Source organism: Rattus rattus, chromosome 1 (genome assembly GCF_011064425.1).
Source record: "Rattus rattus isolate New Zealand chromosome 1, Rrattus_CSIRO_v1, whole genome shotgun sequence".
Lineage (NCBI taxonomy): Eukaryota > Metazoa > Chordata > Mammalia > Rodentia > Muridae > Rattus > Rattus rattus.
The window spans coordinates 238,225,446-238,246,550 of record NC_046154.1 but is presented as its reverse complement, the minus strand read 5'-3'; the positions used below and the strand labels follow the sequence as shown (position 1 = coordinate 238,246,550).

Genomic DNA, 21,105 nt, shown 5'->3' with positions numbered 1-21,105 from the left:
TGAGCTCACAGAGATCCACTTGCCTCTGCCTTTTGAGTACTGAGATTAAAGGAGTGTGCCTTCATGAGTTTCTGTGTATCCGATACGTGCAGGTACCTGTTGAGACCAAAAGGGTGTCAGGTCCCCTAGAACTGGGGTAATAGTTGCTTGTAAATTGCCTGATGTGGGTGATGGGAACTGAACCCCGGTCCTCTGCAAGAGCAGTAAGCACTCTTAACCACTGAACGATCTCTCCAGTCCAAACATGACGTATCTGTGTGATGTTTATTTTTGTAACTTGATTGCAGAAGTTTGTTTTATTTTCCTTGTTTAGTTTTTTCAAGACAGGGCCCAAAACCAAATGAACAAAAACAAAACCCCAAAATTATGGCTTTCCTGGAACTCACTATGGAGACCAGATTGGCTCTGAACTTACAAGAAATCCTCCTGCCTCTGTCTCTGATCCAGGGCACCATGCCCAGCACTTGCATAGTTCTTGGGCATGGTCTTTGTAGATGACAGTCCTCTGATGGTACCATGCCAAGAGACGGGATGCTTTGGTATGACCTGTCCACTTACAAGTTGTCTTCTCAGACCATGCTATTAGTAGTGAAAGGGAAGCATTAACAGTCAAGGCCAGGGTTTACTAGTGGCTTTCATCGTGATGCTGGAGCTCCTTTAATCACTGCTGTCACTCTTCCTACAGGAGAAGGCACCGAGGCCCGGAATCTGGGTAATCCTTTCAAGGCTGCCGCATTGGTAAGTAACAGAGCTGGCGTGGGAGCCTAGCCACCTGGCTCTAGACCCTGTGCTGCTCACTCTCACTTGGAAGAAACAACAGAGGGGACTTTCACTTCAGTAGAAGCGTCCCCGCCCCATGGAAGTGACAGCACATAATGCATCGTCTCCTTCGGCCTATGAACACTGAGAATCTGAAGGCTGTCGAGTCAGATTAGTAATTTAAATAACTAATTTTGGAGGCGAGGTGATACTTCTACACTTCCTGTCATAGGTAACGGTAGCAGCTAAGATTTCTGGGACATAGACTGTGTGTAGACATTACCCAGGTCAGCTCTCACAGCAGCTCTACAAAGCTCAAGTTCATGGGAAGGAAGGACCTTGCTCGGTCACTCTGTCATTGAAGGCAGAGTCAGTATTCACACCTGACTTGCAAGCTAGTGCTGTCAACCAGTGTAATTTGTGTTGCCACCCTCTGAGGGCGCCTGTGGGAAAACCATTCTCCTGGAGCTCAAGTGCCCCCTGGCTGGCAGGGTACGGGTGCATTTTCTGACCCCCCCCCCTTGGTTTCCTCAGCACATTCCACATGGCTGGCCAGCTTTGTGTTGTACGGAGCCCTCAGCACAGTGGCCCGTGGCAGTCTCTACTCAGGCATCCTTTAATGTCTTTTTCATGGAGCTGTGCGAGCCACTACACAGAAATCTTACTCTTTACAGCCGAATACATGTTTAAGGTAATACCTACGTTAGCTGCCCCACATCAGGAGACAGTATTTCTATCATGCTAGGAAACTCCCTAGAATTGCCTGATTGATCAGCACCGTGCTGATCTTTATCATGTCTGTGTTTTTAACTTAGACAGATGCAATATATATATATATATATATATATATATATATATATTTTTTTTTTTTTTTTTTGGGTTCTTTTTTTCGGAGCTGGGGACCGAACCCAGGGCCTTGCGCTTCCTAGGCAAGGGCTCTACCACTGAGCTAAATCCCCAACCCTTGCAAGTATATTTTTCAACTAAACAAACTGAAGGCAAAAACACCTTAAGTAGCATAGGTGGCCATGCTGGCTGGCCTCTGAGTGTAGTGGGTATGGATAGGAGGCCTGGGTCTGCTATTCTTTCTCTTAGTCTTGCTTCTCGGTGCCTTTTAAGATTTGAGCATCTTAGGCCATCAAGTGTCTCCTGTATTTAAAGGTTGTAATTACCACACAGCATGCCCCCTAAATTCAAACCACCTCTTCCATATGGTGCTTTGCTTAAGACATTCAGTCCAGTGCTAAAAGAGAGACATGTGTTGTATGTCGTAAAAGATAGTCAGCTAGTCTTCAGTGTGAGGCCATATGGGATTTTTGAACCACTTCGAAGTTTTCAGCTTGTCTATTACGCTCTGACGTTAGCTGCTAAACCTAGGGTGAGATGTGTTTTATAGAGATCTTACATTTATTGTTCAGTGGGGAGGGGACATTATCATGTGAACAACTTTTGGAGCCTGTTCTCTCCATTCTCTTCAATGTGAGTTCTAGGGATTGAACTCAAGTGACAAGGCTGGTGTGGAAAGTGCCAACACTGAATAAGCTCTGTGGACAGCCTGTAAACCAGAATTTCAGTGCCAATCGGACTGACACGTGAATGAGTGGGTTCAGTGACCTGGAAGTTTGTGCTGAGAGGATCCACCAGGCTGATTTATCTGCACAAATACTTCCCAGTACAGATGTAGAGTTGATGGAAATAAAAGCATTGGGTCTTGGGGAGTCTATTAACAAAACAGTCTAAAATCAACCGGAAATTCAGAGGAACATGTATGCCAGTGGTTATGTGTGAGCAAAAGCTGTGACACATATGGTACTTCTGTAGTCAAAGATTCCAGTGACTGGGGTTTTAGTTCTACAGTGAGTCTAGAAGTAAGGCCCGATAGAAGGTGGAATTGAGCATCCTGGAGCCTTAAAGGAAATGTTTATTTCTTTATGAAGATGGGGCTAGAAAACTTCACTACCTGGAAGTTTACCATGAGTTGAAAGAATGTTACCTACAAATAAAAACTAAAGCCGGGGGAACAGTAAAATGAGCAAACCAGTCAAAATGAAATGAAACGAGGAGAGTCATTCTACTTAAAACCTAACAGAGGGGTTTAAGGAATGACTAGCTCTAGGGAAGAAGTGAACTATCGTACAGTATTAACCACTACTAAGTGTGCCAGACACCGTTCTGAGTTCTTGGCTCAACTCACTCAATCCTCAGAACAAATTGTGAGGGGGCATTATCACGGCCATCTGTATTTTTATTTGTTTATTTTACATTTCTAATTAAAATATAATGACATCATTTCCTCCCTTCAGCCCTTCCAATATCCTCCCCAGTCCCAACTTAATAGCCTCTTTTTGTTTATTATTGTTACAAACATATAGACAAATACACAGAACCCGCTGGGTCTGTTTTTATTCATCCTATGTATATAGTCAGGGCTGACCACTTGTATTGGATAACCAGTCAGGGGCTCAAACCTGGGAGCGCTAATTCTTCCTCTCAGCAGACATTAGAGCCCTGTAGTTCTCTGTCTAGGGGTTGGGTCGTCACGAGGTTTTCCCCCTTCCGTGTTAACATGTCTCTTGGTATTGTTGTTGTTCGGGTCTTATTCAGCAGTCCTTTCTAAGAGTCACACAGCAGACTTCCTGGTACTCCGACTTTCAAGCATGACACCTCCTTGCCTCTCCTCTGCAGTGTCACCTGAGCCAATGACGTAGATGCTTCCCACAGCCCATTGGCCTTTCCATTGTGTCCAGTTGTCACCTCTATTTTATAGATGACAAGGAGTGTAGTGAAATCCTGTTATTCATGGTTGTACACTTGCACCGGTAAGAATTAAGAATAATCACCAAGTGGGAAAGGGATCTAGATATGGAAGAATGGTGAAGAGACATAGAGGGCAGTACTTTTCACCACATAGTGGGACTTAAGGAGAAACCACTCTAGGAAACATAAGAATTAAATGTCTTTTGAGATTTCCTGTAATCTTTGAGATCTAAGAATTTGTGAGCAGGTGAGCATCATGGGTAAACACGCAGGGAAGGGTGGCAGAGAGAGCCTCGATTTGCACCATAGTATATCTTGATGTGCTGACCAATGTTTACAGCAGTCTCCCTAAGAAAAGGGGAAAAAACTGATTTGTAGCATTTGATGATTTCTTTTTTAAAGATTTGTCTTTACTTTTAAATTTTACTTTTTATGTGTATGGATGTTTTGCCTGTATGTCTGTCTGCACACCATGTAACACCCACAGAGGCCAGAGAGTGTGTCAAATCCTCTGGAATTTACAGACGGTTGTTAGCCAACCATGTGGGTGCTGGCAAATCAAACCCGGATCCTCTGAAGGAATAGCCAGAAAGCCATTGACTAGTCCTGTATTTGCTGCTTTCTACAGTGTAAATATTCCCAAGGTGACCAGTTTCAGGCTAGCAATACAATGTCTCTACACTTGGAGTTGAGAAGCTGTGACCATGGTTGGGTCTCTTGAAACAACATGAGCTGGCTTCAGCATGTCATTGGCTCACATGTCCATGCTATTTTAAGTTCTGATTCTGGGTTGTGCACCTAGGAGTGGAATTTCCAGGAAGTAGTAATGTCACGGGTGATTCATAGGGGCAAGAAGAGACAATGGGACGGGAGCAGAGCTCTGCCCTTCTTTCTTCCCCTGCACTTAAAAACATAACAGGAAAGCAGCCTTTTGAGAATGTGGGCAGAGGTATGGCATAGTCCTCACAGTGTCACACCATATGCATTCAGCTAAACACTAGTGTGAAGTCCTCATCCTCCCAGGGTTTACGGCCTCCCTAGCCATGGGTTTTTGATGGGATTGGCAGTATCAGCTATGAACTCCATCTTGTGCAGTGGGTCTCAAATCTAGTCATGGAACAGTTGGGTGCCCCATGACACTTGTGCCACCATTGCATATCTTGCCTGGAAGGTTAATGTAATTGGTAGCGTTCACAGCAGAACAGGGCCGATGGTTCCCTTTCTTTTCCAGTGGCCTGTACAGTACCTTCCATCGTCATAAAGCTAGAGAGTAGGAAGGGAGCTTGCTCTTAGTCCCAGCTTGATTTCTCTGTCTTGCAACCAAGGTGTGTGTGTGTGTGTGTGTGTGTGTGTGTGTGTGTGTGTGTGTGTGTGTGTGGTGTCTTCAGGAATAAGGTCTTACGATCTAGTTCCCGTAAGCCATAGAAAGGAGATGCAAGAGTCTATATTCTTTGGGGCTTTGCTAACCAACAACTTATAAGGTAGTCGGGATTTAGTTTTGAGTTGTAAGAAAAGCAATATTCAGAAAAGTAGGCATTCATATCTATGGAAAAGAGAGGAGCACGAATATATTTCCATAGCTGTCGCCATACACAACATGGATACTTTCTTGGCTCTGCTTAGAGTACAACTGGAAATCTGTAGGTAGGTGACACCTGACGCCATGTCCTTTTATATGCATTTGAAGTTTTTAAAATTACTGTTATTTATAGACAGTTTTATATCTCAGGCTAATTTATAACTTGTTGTGTATCGGAGAACAATCCAGAACCAGTGATCCTCCTGCATCAGACAAGTCATGATACCACCATGTCTGATCACATATTGCTGTTTGATGAAGAATCAATTGTACCTAAGCATGGAGGTACATGCTGATAATCCAAACCCTTGGAGAGGCAGGCAGATTGAAAGTGAAAAAACAGGCTGGGCTCCACAGAGGACAAGACAGAACTGCTTAGGGAGCCTTGCACACGAGAGCCCTTCCCAATTTTAGAGGGAGTCAGCAAGTCTCCAGTGGGAATCCAGCACTAAGTGCTAGGCACTTTTCTGTGCCATCGGTCTAGCCAGTACACATGCCACTGTAGTTCTCCTCAGTGTCTGACTCTGCCTGGATTTCTAAGGGATCTGTAAATACGTGATAAATATCTGTGAATCCCATTTTCAAAATGACTCTGTGTGTGTGTGTGTGTGTGAAACAGAGAGAGAGAGAGAGAGAGAGAGAGAGAGAGAGAGAGAGAGAGAGAGAGAGAGAGACTGACTTGTGTCAAGTCCTGGCACGCAGTAGATGAAGTTTGGTGGCATTATTTAGTGGGGTTTTATGACCAGGCACTGCTTAGCCATCCAAGGGGTTCAGAAGGTATCTCGTTTCCATGCCACCTGCTGCTAATCCCTGGCGCCCTCCACCCCCTGGGTTACTCGGAGGTATTTTGTCATTAATTGTCTCAACTTGTAGTCTATTTGCTCTGGAAAGCCAAAACTCTTGTTTCTGGAACAAATGAATCCCTGATGTGTTTAGCAAGCAAGAGAGGCGAGAATTTGTCCCACTGTGTCATCCTTTTTTAGACTTATTTGATCCGCCCACTGCCTGTCCAGGATGTATCATCAAAGGCCCCAAAGACACTGGCTTCTGCTCACTGACAAAGAACATTCATGGCCTTTCTTAGCAAAATAAATGTTCCCAGAGGGGCTTTCATTGCTGTCGCTGTTGCTGCGGTTGGCCACATGTCGAACTCATGAGCTGTTTTATAGAACCGGAGGTTTCTCTTCTTGGTGCTCCCTGGTTACGGTTTGGAAAGAAGTTCCCCAAGTGGGTTATACATCTTTATGACGCTGTCTGTGATCTGGTGAACAGCAACCCAAATAGGTGAGGGGACAGGGATGGCGGCCAGCTTATAGAGTCGGGAGATGGGGGTGGCAACGTCAGCTGACGGTGGAGATGCAGCTAAGAGTGTCACATCCTCTGTCTGCAGGTTCCCAGTGGTGGTTCACTTGGCTATGTGGTTTCCAGTTCTGGGGGCTCAGGGTTCCATTAAGCTCTTGGTGGATCATTGCCTACTCGGCAGGCTGGGAGGCAGGGTATTAGTTTACTGGAAGATGGGTGTGAATCAGCAGTGATATCTGACTCGCTCAGTCAGTCATGCTGTCTTCATTGCCTGAGTGGAGATGGAGAGTGGGCTTAAGTAGCGTTGCCCTGGGAGATCCTTCCCTGATGCCCCCTCCAGGCTCCAGTTGCTCTGTGGAGAATATAACTGTATTCTTACCGGCTTTGCCCAGCTGTAGGAAAGAAAGGGTGGCCACCTCCTTGTTAGACTGTGCTGGGGGTCCACCTGCTTCCTGTGCTCACGGGAACTCAGACCTCCCTTCTTGAGATTCTTTCCATCTCCAGACAACTCCAGCTTGAGCTGGCTTCTGAGGAAAGGAGGCTTGATTGTCTCTCTACTTGAAAAGTTTTTTTTTTCTTTTTTTTCAGAGCTGGGGACCGAACCCAGGGCCTTGCGCTTGCTAGGCAAACGCTCTACCACTGAGCTAAATCCCCAACCCCTCTACTTGAAAAGTTTAAAGACAGAATTTGAGGCATAAAAAATCTGCAGCCTAAAGTCTTGCCAAGTCTGGACATAGTTTTTCATCTCTGGACGAAACCCATTTCCTTTCCAGATCACTTAGTGCTTAGCAGTTCAAACAGGTTTAGAAAGGTCACCTTCCTTATAATCCAGCTGGAAGTCACAGAATTGAGTTTACTGTCCCTCTGGCTAACATGCACGTGCCCCAAACAGTCCCTGTTGCTAAGTGTACTCTGTAATCTGATTTGCCATTCTAGGACAAACACCCGGCCACTGGAGAAGGTAGGCTGGTCTCTGAATGTCTCCTGGGGTACGGGGACAGAGAATAAGTCCAGGGGCTCATTCCCCGAGGCAGTCTGCGGACTGTTTTTTGAATGAGGGGTAGGCAAGAGCAAAGGAAGTCCAAGGAGACAGGTTTTAATTAGTGTTTACTGGATGAGTGAATGGACAGAGGAATGAGCAGAGGAGAGCTGGAGTGAGGGCTGGTTGTACGGTACGTGCTGTGGGCTTAACAGATGGAGCTTTGTAAAGAAGAGGGAGACTGCTTTGAAATCTAGCCATTAAATTAACTGAAATATTTACCAGGAGATGTGAGGAAGACAGACACGCGATAGCTGTTTCTGGGTGTATGTAGGGCATTGACAGGGCAGGAGCAACAGTTGGGTCCCTACTCTGTGTCCTGAGTGCTGGAGAGACACTTTGTTCTCACCTCACCTTAATTTTTATTAGAAAAATCATTTTTTTTGCTCGTCAGTTGGGTGGCTTAGTGGTTAAAGGAACTTGATGCCAAGCCTGATTGACCTGAGTTCAGTCCCTGGGACACACATGTAGAAGGAGAAAACCAAGTTCTGCAAGTTGTTCTCTGACCTGCACATGTATATGCGCACGTGCACGCACACGTGTACACGCACACACATGCACACGTATGCACAGATGCGCGCACTGAAAGTCTTTTTAGCTTTCTATCTAGGACTAATTGTAATTAATATCTTGATATGCCTTTATGCCTTTCAGTCTTTTCCCAAGTTACATGGCCTTTGGAAATTTAGGTGTTTATATGCTTGTTTATTTTGAGACTGGCCGTGTGGCCTTTGCACTCTCTGAAGTCCTCCTGCCTTATCCCCTTGAGTGCTGGGATTCCAGGTGTACACCACTGTACCCAGGTCTTATTTCATCCTGATAATTTGTTTTTGTCAGAGAAAGAGGCTATGTCTAGAGGTGTGGGTACCGTGGGGGTCAGGGTTCTGTCTTCTGCCAGGCTTACAAACCCCCTTTGATTTCTAGGTCTTTGGCTTGGCTGCCATCTGCCTGGCAGGCTGCACCATATCCGTCAGGGTTTCTTCAAGATCTAATCCTAGAATCTTGATCTCCTTGCCTTCTGTATTGTCCACTCATTTAGCTACTTGGTCAAATACTCAGGAAAGATTTCCTTGGTGCTTTGGCAGGGGATGGGAGGGAGGTGAATGAGGGAAACCCTCATTTCCCTGGAGTTTCAGTTTACCTGAGTTCCACATCCTTTCTGGTTGTTAGTCAACCCTCTAGCAATGTGGGGCTGTGATGGTGACAGCCACACTAACCAGCCCAGGACTCCTGGTCAGACAGTATGTCTGGAAAGCTGGGAGACCTTGTTTAATGTATGCACATAATCCTGTGGGTTGCTGCTCCTAACAGGAATGGGTGTGTACGGTGGAATGGGGAGCTTGAAGCACACTTTCCCTCTTCCCAGTTTCCTGGAGCTGTGAAGCCCACCCTTGTACACATATGATGACCCCGGTTTCTGAGTCTCAGAGCAGAGACATGGTCAGGAACAAGGTCAGCTGCAGAAAGGGAGGCTAATACACTCTGTGGGTCTGGCCTCTCCTGTTCCTTGACAGGGCTCCTTCAACCCCAGGGAGACCAGAATAGTTACCCCACTGTGCAGAATAGGGAGCTGGGGCCTTGGCTGGACTTACAGCTTGGTCCCGGGTCTGTATGGTTCTCTACACCTGGGACTTCTTTTAAAAGATCCCAGGCCAGGGCCTGAGGCCTTAAATGCTTCTGAAACTTTGATTCTTTCTTCCCATTCACTTACTGGAAAAAAAAATTACTTGTTTGAAGGCCTCTGTACAGAAAAGCTGTTAAGCCCAAGTTCCAGGGTGACCAAGACCTGTTGGTGTCCTCCTCTGAGAGAACCTGAATTTCAGTTAAATCAACGGAAGTACGCTTACATGTCTGCCCATCCTTTTAGTGAGTCATTCAGGATGGATCATCAGGTGTGGTGTGCTGAGCTGCAACTGACTGAAGTCCCAGTTCAAACGGGGTAATCGCAGTGAAGTGATTGACAGGAGCGGGAAGTGGCATGGGCTCCAGGCACGTTTTGATCGGGCTTGCTCCCTTGGCGATGCTTAGGGCTCTGCACATCTGACTCCTAGCTTCATTCTCAGCCTCCTGTCCTTTGCAGCAGCTCGGGCTGAAAGAGGTACCATTGCTCTGCAGAGTCCTTGAGCGGGATTTCCACTCTTCTCTCAGGCTGGGTCCTCTCAGGACTTGTGTCCGCTTCTCAGACTAATCAGAGGGGACAGCATTGTCTTAGATGGTTCAGCACCCACCTTTGGAATTGAAGACAAGACTGTGTGGAAGAGATGTGACCAAGAGGCAGTGACAGTCTCCAAGCGGTTTCCGTGCGAGAATGGAAACAGAAACTGCCAGGGAGGTCCCCCGTTTCTCAGGGCAGATTCTGCTAACAAGTGCACATTGGTGCTTTGTTTTGTTTGTTTTGAAAGCTCAGTGTTTTGCACTTTCACAGTGACTCGAAGCACACCTCTTTCCATTGGTCAGTTATTTCCATCTCACAGATGAGGAAACCAGCGTAGGGAATCGTAGGGTACGGCTGGCCTTCAGGCACTAGGAAGCCAGCAGGATGTGTCTGGACTGTGGATTCCACTCTATTTCCCTTTTGGGATAATTTGCAGAGAAAATAGAATCTTAATAGAGGCCCTAAAAAGGGGTTTCTAATGACTCTTCACAGTAAGCAGGGCCTTGGGTGCAGTTAAGGCTTTGCATCTCCAGCTTTTATTAGGAGAATCCTGCCTTTTTTTTTTTTTTTTTTTTTTTTTGGTTAGGCAACTGTGGATGGAAGGAAACCTCATTTCCCAGGTTCCGGGAAGTAACAGATAATTGAGTGAGCCCCCAAGAAAAGCAGAGCCATTTGAACTCACAGTGATTCAGAAGATATAGCCTCAGATGCTTTTACCCAAATGGGTTTCTCTCTTTTTTTTTTAACTTCTCTGCCGGAGGCTGCCATTTGTTTTCTTAAGCAATAGAGTAACCATTATGTAATCTATACAATGCCTCCTTCCCTCGGGCCCAAGTAAACTGTGCCTCCAACAATGCACACTGCCTTTTCATGTTGGCAAAGAGTTTACATAAAGCTAGTGGGAGTCCTGAATTAAACTGCCAAAGCAAAGGCAAACAGCAGGGTTTTCTGCTTTTCTCCAGATACTGCAGAGAGAACATCCCACAGCGCAGGAAGCTGACTTGTTGAAATCACTTTGTGCTGGTGCAGGATACAAGCGTGCTGTGTGCTCTGTGCTGCGTGCTATGTGTGGAGCGTGCCTGCCCTGAACATAGTGGACAGGTGAAAGGGCACCTGCTTGTTCAGAGGCCCCTTACCTCTCTGTACCCCAGGAAACACACTTATCTCAAGAGAAATGAAAGAAAAGTGGAGACCCAAATGGTTGGTGGTGACTACCTGAGGAATGAGGTTTTGTAAATGTCCTAGTTTTCTTTCTCTTGTGATGAACAGAAAGCAAGCTGGGGGAGGAAAGGGTTTGTTTGGCTGGCTTACTGGTTGCCATCTCTAAGCAAGGAAAGCCAAGGCAGGGACAGGTAGGAGCTGAAGAAGCGACCATGGAAGAATCCTGCTTACTGGCTTGCTCAGGTACCTTTCTTAATACAGCCCAGGTCCTCCTGCCCATGGATGGTATAGCTCTTTGTGGACTGGGCCTTCCTACACTAACCATTAAGGGAATACTTCATAGACATACCCATAGGCCAGTGGTTCTCAACCTTCCTAATGCTGCAACCCTTCAATCCAGTTCCTCAGGTTGTGATGGACCCCCCAACCATAAAACTGTTTTTGTTGCTACTTCATAACTGTAATTTTGCTACTGATATGAATTGTAAGGTGAATATCTGATAAATATGTGACCCCTGTGAAAAGCTCATTAGACCCCCCAGAAGGGTCACGATGCATAGGTTGAGAACCTCTGGCATAGGCCCGTCTGAATGAGGCAATTTCTTAGTAGAGATTCCTTCTTGTCAGGCATGTTGGAGTTGGTGCTAAGTTGACAAAGATTCCAACAGTAACTTAGGTGCTGTCTCCTATTTTTTTTTTTTTTTGAGTTCTTGTGTCCGTTTTCCCTCTTCAAGATTTTTACTGAATGGTGCTTTACCTACCTGTGTTTCCCTTACGTTCTTTGCTTACTGTTCTGGGTCATGGACAAAGAGAAGTTAAAAGCTCAGCAACCCCTGTTCCTAATAAACAGCCGTTGGTGGGCCTCCTCTCCCTGGATTCCCTTCCATCCATTCTCATCCTTGTAATTTTGGAATTCCGATGACCTTGAACATGGTGGGATGGTTCAGCGGGACCTAGAAAAGGTGTGAAGTAAAACAGGGTGTGAGAAATGCCTGTGGGTGGGCTTAGGGTTAAATGTCAGGTAGAAATTTTATCTTTCAAAAAGGTTGTTGAAACTTGTTGACCCTAGCTAGAGACTGACTGTAATGGCTGTCATTAGGTGTGGGATTCATATTGACCCAGGACACCAGAACCTGTCTTTACTTTGTTGTAACCACAGCTCCTAGAGACCGGGGGTTGATGCCCCCCATCTACCCACCTGAGACGTCAATTTGTATGTGTGTGTATGTATGTGAAGAGAAGTCTTGCTGCTTCTGTGACCTTGGTTTCCAGACTTGTCTGCAGGCTAGAATCAACCACAGAGCTTTTTAAATTCAAAGATGGAGACAACATATTAGCAGGCTTAATTTACAGACTTTGGGAATCTCTCATTCTCTCTCTCTCTCTCTCTCTCTCTCTCTCTCTCTCTCTCTCTGTGTGTGTGTGTGTGTGTGTGTGTGTGTGTATGTGTGTGTGTGTGTGTGTGTGGTGTGTATACCTGTGTAGATCATCCTTGGGCATTATCCTTCTTTAGATACTGTGCTCCTTGGTTTTTAAGGTAGAGTCTCTTACCTGACTCAGAACTTGCCAATTAAGCCAGGCTGGCAGGTTGAGCCATAGGGATCTACCTGTCTCTGTCTCTTTGTTGCTGAGATTACAAGCACATACACCACACCAGCTAGCTCTTTAATGTTGGTGCTGAGGATCGAACTCTGGTCCTCCCGCTTGTAGGGCAAGCACTTTACTGACTGAGCCATCTTCCCAGCCGAAGTCATTAGTTTTTAGGCTCTTCAGCTCATTCCAGTTGCAGACAGACTCTGCAACAGTGCTGTGTGATGACTATACCATGATTATGGTCTGGGGATTATTCTCTATGGAATGGGGATCATGACAGTGACAATGGTAATGGCTGACGTCTCTAGGCCAGGCCATCTGCTGAGTTTTTATAGATGTTCCCACTAGTCCTCCCCGTGTTCTCTGTGGGAGGCTGGAGAAGAAAGGAGGGCCAATGTACCTTCAGTCTGATGTCTGAGGAGCTGACTGATTGGCAGGTAAAGGGCACTTGTCTTTATTCCCTGCCCCCGAGAGACCACTGCGGTCGTCTTGAGTCCGAGATTGAGGTTTCCGTTGTTACCACAGAATAACCTGTTCACATCCTGGTGGATACAGCCATCCTTTTAATAACCACAGTGGATGGAGGCGTCAATGTTCAAGACCATATTCTGCAAAGTTGTGCACTGAGGGCGAGTTTATTTTGACTTGTGGCTTGGGAGGAGGAAAGAGCCCAGTAAACCAGGCTATTAATCTTAGTCCGGTTGATTTTTCTGTGAAAACCACTGTGCACGTCTTAAGAAACCAGGTTAAATCAATTAGTAAAACACTGCCTTGTGTTTTTGCAGCACTTTTCTCAGTGCGTGTCTTGGTGCTCTGTGAAGCTCATACAGTCAGTCGCTAGGATGCCTACCAGAAGGTCGGGGAGGCATAGATAGGTCCGTGGGTTACTGTCCAGTGTAAAACAGAGCCGTGGTTATCCAAGGTGTGTAGTTCTGACTGGAGCTTTGATGTAAGAGTTCTGTGGGGTGGTGGGAGAGCCCTAGGGAAGGTGCTCCTGGGAGAGCAGGAGAGCTGGGCAAAAGCACAGCAGCAGGAAATGGTATAGACAGGAGCGCTGCAGCTCGCTCAGAGTTACCTCAGGGACAGCATTATTTCCCACCTCCATGGAGACTGGGAAAGTCCATCAAATGGGCATTTCCCCTTGTGTGTTTTATCAAGCAACGGACACATCTCCTAACTTTTTTTTTTTTTCAGTGAAAGACATTCGCGTGACAAAGGACTAGATAAAGATGATTTCATGGACCCCCCCCATCCCAAATTTGTCCCAAAAAATAATACCAGATACCAAACCAAGAGTTGCACATTGCTTATTAGTAATTATTTTAAAAAAGAGAGAGAGAAAGAACAAAACAGGACTCTTGTTCATGCCTCAGGGAGTCAGACTGAGTTTTGACCATAAACTCTGTTGTTCTCTGGCAGTGTAGACATGAGCATCTGTGAGCTACATGGCCTAGATCCCAGGTCTAGTGGGATGGGTGGTTTGGATTGCGCTCCTCATAAGCAGCAGACAAGTTTCTTGACACCTTGGGCCCTCAGTTTTCTTAAAATGTAAAACATTAAAGATGACTTTCCTTGCCTTCAAAAATTAGGGAGTTCAATGGAAACCCAGTAGGCTACGGTGGTTAGTTTTGTCAGCTTGAAAAAGTCACCTGGTAAAAGAGTCTCAGTGAAGAGTTGTTGTCTGGATTGTTTAGGTCAAGTTGGCTTGTGGGCACATATGAAGATGGTTATCTAAGGAGGGAAAACCCACCCACTGTGGGTGGCACCATTCCCTAGGCATGGGTCCTGAAGTTTGTTACAGTGGAAAAGCAAGCTTAACACAGCCATGCATGCACAAGTGCATGCTCTGCTCTTGCCTTCGGATGTAAGGTGACCATTCCTCTCAAGTTCCTGTCGTCTCGGCTTCCCTACTTGATGGAGGGTGACCTGGAGCTGTGAGCTGAAATAAACCCTTTAACCCCTAAGTTTGTTTTGTCAGCACATATTTTCACAGCAACAGGAAAGGAAACTAAGACATTGGCACAACAAAAAAAGTGACCTGTTACACAAAAATCTTAAGCATAGAAATGGATAGAATTTTCTCTGAATTCATGGGGCAAGGCAGGCCTAGGGCTTAGGCTAAAGGTTTTGTTCTTCTCCTTTGCAGCTGAGGAAGGGATGCGGTCTCTTGGTGTCTGTGCTCTAACATGAAACCTGTACCAGGGTTTTAGAGCGGGAGCTAGCTAAACACGTTGAGCTTCTTTATGACATAGACCATATTGATATCCTCCCCTCCTTATGCAGTATCTCTAACTTGAAAAAGTAACTGTGAGAAGCTAAGTTCGCCTATACTTTTAGCTTGTGTATGAGTTATCCTGATATGCTGTTCAAAGTTATGAGTTTCACATACCAGTGTCTAGAGCTAATGACTAATCCTTTAGGTTACTTGTGAGTGCTATTCAACTCATTCCTCTGTGGTGCTTAAATGAGCTCTTGGTTTTAGGACTGGAGTGACATTAGCTCCCAGACTGGAGTAAGTCAGCACTGCTGGCTACATATGCCCCTGACTGGCTGCAGCTTTGTGCCAGGAACATGCTTTGTGTCGGGGTTTATACCAGAGTCAGTGCTGATTCAGGAGTACCGGGTTAGCAAGATAGAATGGCCTTTGCATACAGGAAGCTCCTAGTGTTCAAGAAACCATCACACTGTCACAGTAGTAGAAGGCTGTCAACAGCACCGAGGCTTTTGAGAGCATGCACAGTAAGGGATCTGACCTGGTTTTCTCAACATAATTGCTGGACTTGGCAAAGGGTTCAGGCAGGTGGGGGCTGGAGGTGTTGAAGGCAGCAAGCATGTTGTCCCAAGTGTAAGGGGGCACTAGAGAAGCATCAAGGTCCAGCTGACAAACAGCATGACTGTGTCTTAAGGAAAAGTAGGATGAGGCCTTTGTGGGTCTTCTCCTTCCTCCCCTGACTTCCTGAAGCTGGGGGAACAGTTCCCACTTTTTAAGTTTACAGGGTGTCTTATCTTTAGTATTTGTGGGTTGCAAGGCACTGCACTGGAGTGAATAGTGTATCTTTCATCCCTGGAAGGGAAGGCTACGTCACGTAACTCTGGGTGACCCCCAGCAGTGTGTGACACAGGCTGGAATGTGCTGGCTACATGTTTAAAGAAATATCTGCACCTCATCAGTGAGCTTCTGTCTGAGATGCCAATCAATCGCAACTGCGGCAGTAGGTCACAAAGCACGTAGGGACTCAGAACGGTTACCATGTGACAGCCCCAAGTGCATGTTTGTGCATAGAGTCACTGAAGCGTCCATTGACCAAGGCAATTAATGGGGAGAAATGGTGTGCACCTGGGAATGGTTTAATAGATATTAACTTGTAATTAAAACCTTCAGGTAAATTGGCTTTTCTTCACTGGTGTCATATTACCTACTTTTCTCTCTTCCCCGGTGATCCTGTTTCCATTAATAGATTACCAGCCAGGAGTCTTCTCTGGGCTGCTGGCTCTCTGCACTGCCGTGTGCTTCCTTCCAGCTCTTTCCGTATCCCTTGGCCATGTCTGTGTTTGTCCTGCCTACAGCCTTCCCATTTCAGTTGCCATCCTTTGAACAACAACAGACCTTTCAAGAAATTAAAGGATTCATCCCTACTCCCACCCTGTTATCACAGGATTTTAACTTCTCTGGTCCTTCCCCACAGATCGGGACAGAGATCGTGTATAGAAATAGCATCCTGTGATCTAGACGATTTTGCCCTTTATTCTTTTCACTTCATAGTCATACATTTTTTTGTTTTGAGTTAAGGTGTCAGATAGTTCAGGTTGGCCTTGATCTCAGTTTATTATAGCAAGGCATGGCCTTGAACTTCTGATACTCCTGTCTACCTCCTGAGTGCTAGGATTAGATTAGCATTCATCACCATGCCCAGTTTATGTGGTATTAGGGTTGGAAACCAAGGCTTCATTAATGCTAGGCAAGCACTTTAGTAAGGAAGCTACTTTCCCACCTCCCAATAACCACAAAACTTTTTTAAAAATTGAAAATTTTATGTGTGTGAAATGTTTTGCCTGCATGTATTTATATGTACTGCATATGTGCTGTAGAGGTCAGGAGGTGGTGGTGGATCCCTGGGAACTGAAACTCTGGACAGTTGAAATCCTCTATGTGGGTGATGCGAACTTAACTGGGGTCTTCTGCAAGAGCAGTGGGATGTCCTTAACCACTGAGCTGTCTCTCCAGCCCCAATACTCAGAAATTTTAAATCAGCAAATGAACTCCTACTATGTGTCAGGCATTGTTTTAGGGGACAAACAGCAGGTGTTACACATGTAGGTCGAGTTCATGGAGAGAGACAGTAGATACTTGGTGTGCTTTCTCAGGAGGTATCAACATGTGGAGAAAACAGTATGTCTATGAAGAATTACAAAGTATCTTCTGTTCCTGTGTACTTAGTAACCATATATGATCCTTGCTGTCAGCACACTGTAGTGTATTTGGAATGTCAGGACTATGTATGCACAGAGAATGTGTGAGTCACCGAGGACAAACCCTTTACTCAGAGATGAGTAAACAGATTCAAGGAAAAGAAATGCCTTGCTCGAGACCTGGTAGTTAAGATAGTTTTCATTCGTTCTAAAGCTCTGCTTAGAGCGCTACAGTGCCATTTCCTGCAGCTTATTCTTATTTCTGTGAATAGTGCTGCAAAGAGCACTTTACACCAGCACACCTGAGTGAAATTAGTAAGCCCACAGTTAATGAGACAAGAAGGAAAGGCCACCATTGACTGAGTTCTTCCGTGTGCCAGGGACTGTGCTGTGTCTCTGGCAGCAAGTGTCTGCACGTCCCTCTCTTTTCAGGTGAGCAAAGCATTCAGGCCTGGCTGAGCCCAGACTGACTCGCAGCCTGTGTCGACAACCTTCCAAGTCTGAACACGAACCTGGGAATGTCAGAAACCGTCATTTTTAGTTACTTTTTGCCTTCGACAAAATATCTGGCTGAGAAGGAAGGCTCACAGGCTGAAGACACGGTCCACTGTGGTGAGGATCTCACAGTAGCCAGAGCCCGAGACGGCCAGTTTCATCCACAGTCGGGGAGCGGAGGTGATCGCTGCTGCCCAACTTGCAGCTTCTCCTTTGTATTCAGTATGAGACCCCAGCCCACGAGCTGGTACCACCCGCCTGAGTGTGGATCGTTCCTCCTCTGTTGAGTTTTTACGGTGTGTAACTGCTGTTCTTTTCCCTAAGGCCGAAGACAGTTTGAATATTGACACTCCCGTTTGGTCCCAATCATCAGAATGGCAGAGTGGATATTGGTAGGGTGAAGGTTAGGTTACAAATGGAGCCTGGACACTGAGGGATTTGGTTAAATTCGAGCCGAAAGAAAAGGAGAAAGTGAGCACAGTGAACCTTCCTGCAGATAGATGAACTCTTTGTTCCTGAGTTTCTTGGTGGAGCCCAAGTCGAATCCTCATGATGGTGCTGGAAGGCTGGAATGCGAAATGGGTGTCAGTCGTTGTTTGTACAGCAGCAGGATTGGGTGGCAGTAGTTCTGTCACTGTGTGCCAAACCACATAATTCCCCCCTTTATTTATTAATTAATTAATTGATTTATTTATTTATTTTAAGCATATTTCTTAAAATGCATTTTAAAATGTCATTGATAAATAGGTGGCCCTGGCTACAGTTAGGGATTTCCTTTGTTTACAGGGAAAGCTATGTCTTGTTTTTATATTGTGTGTGTGTGTGTGTGTGTGTGTGTGTGTGTGTGTGTGTGTGTGTGTGTGTGTGTGTGTGTAACGAAGTGCGGTATAGTATACGTGGAGGTAGAGGGTCAGAAGACAACCTGGGAGGAGTCAGTACTTTGCACTCTGTCAGTACCTGGAATTGAACTCAGGTTGCCAAGCGTGTTGCTCTTTTCCACTGAGCGGTCTCCACAGCTCAGAGCTCTTGCTTATGGCTACGAAGGTGGATGGATATATATGAGAGCAGAGATTAGGGTTTGGGATGACAGCGGAGTGAGGCTTGGAACTGAACGGCCCACCCAGACGCCTTTCTTTCCCGTTACTTTGCTGCTGTCCCAGATCTCAGTCATCACATCCCATCCTAAAGGTGACCGCCCCAAGCCCGTGTCCTTGCTGGTGGAGGGCATGTGATTGTCAGGGCTGAAAGGCCCAGTGAGCAGTCCTTTGTGCTGCTGAATCGCACCCTGGGTGGAAAGGCGTGTTTGTGGCAAAGGGATGCACATTCTGAGCGTGCCTCTTGAATTTTCCGACAGCCACTTAGTCTGTAGGTAGAGCAGTAGGCTTGGGACTTCACTGTGCCCTATCAGCAGCTCCCATGCCAGCCCACCCCTCACAGGAAAAGCTTTGCCTTGGCTTAGAAGGTTTAGAAGGGGAAAGGACAGTGTGTACAGAGATCTTTCCATCTTTTTCCAATTAAAATCTTGGCACAAAAAACGTGCTTACCATTGCTGTCGCCTGTCTCAGCAGCAGATTCCCATGCTGAACTCTGAGCCATCGTCCCCTCGAATTTCATCTTTCCCAGTTCCAGTCTGCTCCTTGGGGTGCTAATAGCTCCAGGTGGTGAATGGGCGGTAGGGAGCACAGCTGTGTGGAAATACAGCGCTGAAGCAATACAAACAAGGGGAGAAGGTGGGAAGCCTGTCAGGAGATAGGTGCGGTGATGAGGCCTTTCCTTTCTGTGACATTGAAGAAAGCCCTTGTTTACCTTACCTCAGACTCATCTGGTTACATATTCCATTGCCGTGTCTATATGGTGAGCTATTATATAGCCCCTAACAGTGGTGTAATTGTAGTACAGTCATTGAGGAGGGGTAGCTAAGATATGCTGTGAGGTAGAACACAGCAGATCAGTATTCAGATATGAGACATTCTTACAAAAATACACTTTCATTATATAGATATGTAATAGCATTTGGAAGGGTATCCATATGTTGTGGGTGGTTGGATCGTGAGTATTTATATATTTTTCTTTTTGTTCATATGTATTTTCAAATTTTTCTTTCCATCAACATATTACTCATTGGAGTGGGAAAAAACGGTAAAGAGGTCCACAGCATCTCAGTTACTGCCCGGCCCTCTGGTGAATCATGCCTTATATTTGTGGGGAGTCTTCTAGCAGTTGGGCATTGTAGCAGGGACTGCAGTGCTCATGGTAGTACCAGTGTGGCAGAGCCCGATTCCTCCTCCTCCTCTTCCTCCTCCTCCTCCTCCTCTTCTTCCTCCTTTTCCTCCTCCTCCTCCTCCTCCTCCTCTTCTCCTTTTTAAGCTGAGAAGCATTAAAAATGACAGTTTATGAAAGTTAAGTGCTCTGAGGGTGAATGAGGGAAAGTAGGGGTTCATCTTTAGGAAGGAGTCTGGCAAGAATCTTTGCAGCCAAGAACTGAGACACAGCCATGGGGAGAGAAAGCGGATGTGCGGTTCTGAGATGTCACAGCTGATGCAGGACAGTGGGGTCCTTTTTCCTTGATGTAGTTCACTAAGAGGGCTGGAAAAAGAGCCTTCGACACCTCCTCTGTGAGAATGTGTTCCATTTGGAAATGTGACCGGGACTCATACTTTTAACTTCAGGGGAGCTTGGCCATGAGGACTTCAGGGGCTTCAGGGGACTGGCTAATGTTTTGCTAAATAATGAGAAGGTCTTGAGTTTGATAGGATGGCTTCGTCTTTGGTTCTTTTGAAATGGCAGTTGCGATATCTTCCTCCAGTGTGAAATGAGCTTCCAACTGTATCCCAGGCCTCACTGCTCTCATCAAATATTGATTGGCTCCTCATCTACTAGAGGATCATGGAGTCTCTGCTTGGAAGCCCTGGCTGTGGAGGAGATGGTTGGAAGGACCTCTGACCTTGAAAGTTCCCTGTTTGCTTATCCTGGGAAGAGGAAGGGAGAGATTATAGAGCAGGGTTTGAATCTGACCTGGCTGCAACCGGAATTGTGAGGTGGCTTTGGCTCTGCTGTGAGCCAGTGCTGCACAAGAGTGCCTTGTGGGACAATGAGCCTAGTCCCTGAATGTCAGAGAATGGGAAGCTGAGCAAAGCTGGTCTCAGAATGTGGGTTTACACATTCTGAGTGTGCATGCCTTGTGGGCTGTAAGGAAACTGGGTGATGTAGCTTAAAGACCATAAACGTATTTAGACTCTTTGACCCAGCATTTATAATCCAGGGAATTATGTGGTCACAATTCATCCTCAAAAAAAAAAAAAAAAAAAAAAAAAAAAAAAAAAAAAAAAGCCGAGATGGCTGCTAGCAGTCATAAGGACAAACTCTTTGGGGTCAGAAAGTGTCTCCCTGTACAGTATTTCTGAGAGCTCATGCCATTCCTGGAAAGTAGCTAAGTTCCTATCCCCAGGCCAGGTAGGAAGTGAGAGGTTGGAGATATGAACGAATGGCCCTCGTTCACTGGTACTCGGGCTCTGAACTTTGATATGTGCCTCTTCCCCGCCATGGGCTTGCCTGGAAATGCTGGGTGCAGTGGCAAGAATCAGGAAGTTGTCAGGAAGGAAGGGAGACTGTTTGAGAAACTGACGCTGGAATTTGTGTAAGTCCTGGAGCAGGTGTTGAACCTGACACACATCTAGAGCTTCACAATCCAGAGTTCTGAAGTGGCTTTGGCTCTGTTATTACCCTGTGCTTCCCAAGAATGCACATGGGGGGAATGAATGAATGAAAGGAAAGAATAACTCAATGGGATGAGGACATTTTACAGCCTTCTGTGGGGAACTATCTGTCAGTATGTCCCCTGCACCCCCAGAGTTG

At 46.0% G+C, this 21,105-nt stretch overlaps 1 protein-coding gene and 1 long non-coding RNA gene across 4 annotated transcripts in view; one reads left to right on the top strand and one right to left on the bottom strand.

Annotated features, from left to right (window-relative positions):
* Positions 1-21,105, top strand: part of Cyrib (CYFIP related Rac1 interactor B) — a 126,813-nt gene that overhangs the window by 38,305 nt on the left and 67,403 nt on the right. For all 3 annotated transcript variants that reach the window (XM_032916032.1, XM_032916001.1, XM_032916024.1), the window contains exon 2: positions 686-738. The gene's annotated coding sequence lies outside the window, so the exon portion shown is untranslated. The remainder of the gene's footprint in view (positions 1-685; positions 739-21,105) is intronic.
* On the bottom strand, positions 16,927-20,430 carry LOC116912141. Its single transcript, XR_004389426.1, has 3 exons — positions 20,266-20,430; positions 18,795-18,953; positions 16,927-17,816 (listed from the first exon to the last, which is right to left on the bottom strand). It is a non-coding gene; the product is annotated as an uncharacterized LOC116912141 (long non-coding RNA).